We start from the raw sequence: 3,572 nt of genomic DNA, 5'->3' as shown, positions 1-3,572 counted from the left end.
GATGTTTTGTTCCTGCGGTGCCCCCTGTTCTCCCATAAAACAGGCTCTGGGGTGCATTCTTCTAGCCTGGAGGGGGTAGATGTCACAGAGAGAACTCCCTCCTCCCTTCCTACACATCACGCTCTGTAATAATGCTGGCTCATGCAACAACAGCGGAAATGCTGTGGGTTCCTGCATGTCATTTTGCTCTGGGCTTTCAGCGCATGACCCCTGACAGTCGTCTGCTTTTGGAAACCGCACGGAGTTGCTTCTCATGTTCGCCCGCTTCGTGCCACAACTAACATGGGTTTTAAATGTGCGTGTCAGTTTTGCGATACGTTGCATTACGTGGGTGATAGCAGAGACCAATTTATGAAAAAATGCATATTACACATTTAGGTATTGATCATTTTAATGCGGTACGTGTATGTAGCAGAATGTGAAGCTGTGAATGCGACATGTGCTGTGTACTCTGAGGAAAGCGGCAGCTGACGTTTCGTACCTGTGGTGTCCCCTGTCCAGGCAGAATGTGAAGCTGTGAATCAGAGGAAAGCGCAAAACACTTGCATTGATGGCTCGATGCTATGTTTTTGGCATATCATAACAAGGGCCAGGCAGCCGTGAAAGAGAAAGCTACTGTGCTAATTGGAAACAGATGGCACCCTGCGCACCGCCGCTGCTAGCTCCCGCAAGCTGGAGGCCGCGTTTTCTAAAAGTCTGGAGTGATTCCAAGAGGCCCCATTATAATACATGCAGTTGTCATCAGGAGACAAAGTGGGAAGTCCTGTAACTTTTACTCCTTCTGTAGGCAGAAGTATGAAACAGTGCTCACAGCACGCTTCTAACTGTATTCACAAGGGCAGCACCTTCTGCAAAAAGCTCACTTCCAGCCTCAGACACAAAAAGAAGAGGTTTCTTCCCATGAACCAAATATTTTTGTACATGGAAAGCCAAAGAAAGAGGCAGCACTACTCCAGAACACATCTCTGAAAAAAGGCATAAAATGCCAATGGATATAAGTGATACAAGGGGCATTATCCGTGCCTCAAATTTTTATTCCGGGCAAATATAAATTAAACATGGTGAAAAAATCCAACATAAAAGAAAGAAACCTGGCTGGTTTTAAGGGGTACAAGCCATCTCACCCAAAGGGCAGTGATGAGTTATTTGAAGACACTACAAGATGCAGGGAAGGGACTAAAGTAAAGCTTAGAACCGAAGGAAAGTAACAAACATTCATTTTTGGAAATATTTTTTAAAAAGGTGAAGTGCAAAGGTGGAATTGAAAAGCTTAAACACGAAGATAGAAGGAAAGTAACAAACATTAATTTTTGGAAATATTTTTGAAAAAGGTGAAGTGCAAAGGTGGAATTGAAAAGCTTAAACACGAAGATAGAAGGTTTAATAGATAAGAATTGGAAGGAAAAATTCTGGAATTTTGAATTCCTCAGTTTGTAAGGTATTCCAAATGAAAACAAGCATTGGCATAGCCAAAAGGTCTCGCCTTTGGGACTTTATAAGTGTTTAGCCATGCAACAGTTGATGATGTTGCATCAAGGAGCATCCGTCAATGTGATGGGATGCCAAAGGTACAAGCGACTCAACCCAAGACCTATACTGCCCCCGTCGCACATTAGGCTCTTCACATATGGCAGTCAAACGCTACTACGGCGAAAAGGGAAGATGACCGTCCAAGTGAAAGCAGAAGGGCACGAGATCACCACCACCTTCCATGTAGTCGACAGGGAAGCCAACATCCTGGTGGGGAGCCACACAGCTGAGGATCTAGGCCTACTCACGTTTGCCAACGCGGTCAAGACCCTACGGACCGGAGATGTACTGGAACTGTTCCCACAACTGTTCAAAGGACTTGGATGCATAAATAAAGCCCCAATCAACTACATCTCGGCAAAGCGGTGAAACCAGTAGCCCTGAGACACAGGCGAATACCCTTCCACCTCAGGCTGCTCGTCGAGAAAAAACCTTGAGAACTGGAACAACAAGGGGTCATCGAGAAAGTCAGTGGACCAACACCCTGGTACTCCCCCATGATGATCGCGGAGAAACCAAAACAACCCGGCAAGATCCGGCTATGCATCGATATGCGCCTACCCAACCAGGCGATCAAGCGGGAAAGGTACTTAACACCTACCGTGGATGACATCCTAGCTGATCTGAACGGGTCCCGCTGGTTCTCCAAGCTCGACCTCAATGCGGGATACCACCAGTTGAGGCTAGCCGAGGAGAGCCTGTACATCACGACTTTCATCACGACTTTCTCAAACCATATAGGCCTACGACACTACAAAAGACTGAATTTCGGAATCTCGTCAGCAGCAGAGATCTTTCAGAATGCCGTCCGGGAGCTGCTATCAGGACTCCAGGGGGTACTAAATGTCAGCGACGACATTCTGATACACTCAGCAACTATGGAGGAACACCATTGCACCTCCGGGCCACGCTCCAACACCTACCTGAGCACGGAGTCACCCTTCACCGGGACAAGCGTTCGTTCTTCCAGCAGACTATTGATTTCTTCAGACTTGTTTTAAGCCAGGACGGAGTAAGAGTCGACCCACGTAAGTCGCAAGCCATACAACAAGCCCCTGCCCCGACAACCGCAACAGAAGTCTGAAGCTTCCTCGGGATGGCCACCTACTGCAGTAGGTTCATACCGATCCTGGCCACACTGGCGGAACCACTGCGTGCCCTGACAAAGCAAGAGGTGGCCTGGAAGTGAAGCCAAGACGAAGAAGACACCTTCCAGAAAATTAAAACAGCCCTGTTAGGAAGAACCACCATGGCATACTTCGAAACCACACGAATGACAAAACTCGTAATGGATGCCAACCCGGTTGGGATAGGGCCACTTCTGACTCAGGAAACGGAGCCATAGGAATGGACTCCGCTCGCAATCGTGAGCAAGACCCTCACGCCAACCGAAGCCAGGTATTCTCAGATCGAGAGGGTGGCATTAGCCATCAAGTGGGCCTGCAACCCTTCCACTTGTACGTTAGTTGGCATCCGTTCTGAGTGATCCCGCTATTCAGAGGCACTGCGCCACACCCTCCACCAAGGATAGAAAGCTGGGCGATACAGCTGCAGCATTATCAAATGGAGCTGTTATACCGTCCAGGGGCGACGAACCCTGCAAACTTTTTGTCATGACACCCGCCAGAAGCGGCTGGGGATGGAGGCGATCAAGAACTTAAGACGGAAGAATACGTAGACCTGGTCTCTCAGTGGGCCTGTCCACGAGCCCTCACCCTGGACGAGATCAAAGTGGAAACCGGCAAAGACGCCGTTCTAGGGGAGGTGATAAAATCACCCTATAAAGGATCCTGGGAAGACTTCCTGCATGGAGCGAACGTATTATGCGAAGCCGACAGGGACCGGCTAGGAAAACTCTGGAAGGTGGGAGATGGCTGCAGCCCCGCAGCAGACGGAGTGATACTGAAAGAATCTCGAATAGTCATCCCGGCGAATATACAAGAATGAGCCACGCCTCTAGCCCACGAAGGGCACCAAGGGACAATGCGGATGAAATCTCGCATGAGAGAGAAAGTGTGGCTCTCTGGACTCGAAGCCGCTTT

Source organism: Lissotriton vulgaris, chromosome 5 (assembly GCF_964263255.1).
Source record: "Lissotriton vulgaris chromosome 5, aLisVul1.2, whole genome shotgun sequence".
Lineage (NCBI taxonomy): Eukaryota > Metazoa > Chordata > Amphibia > Caudata > Salamandridae > Lissotriton > Lissotriton vulgaris.
The sequence above is the reverse complement of the archived record's forward strand: the minus strand, read 5'-3'. Positions refer to the sequence as shown.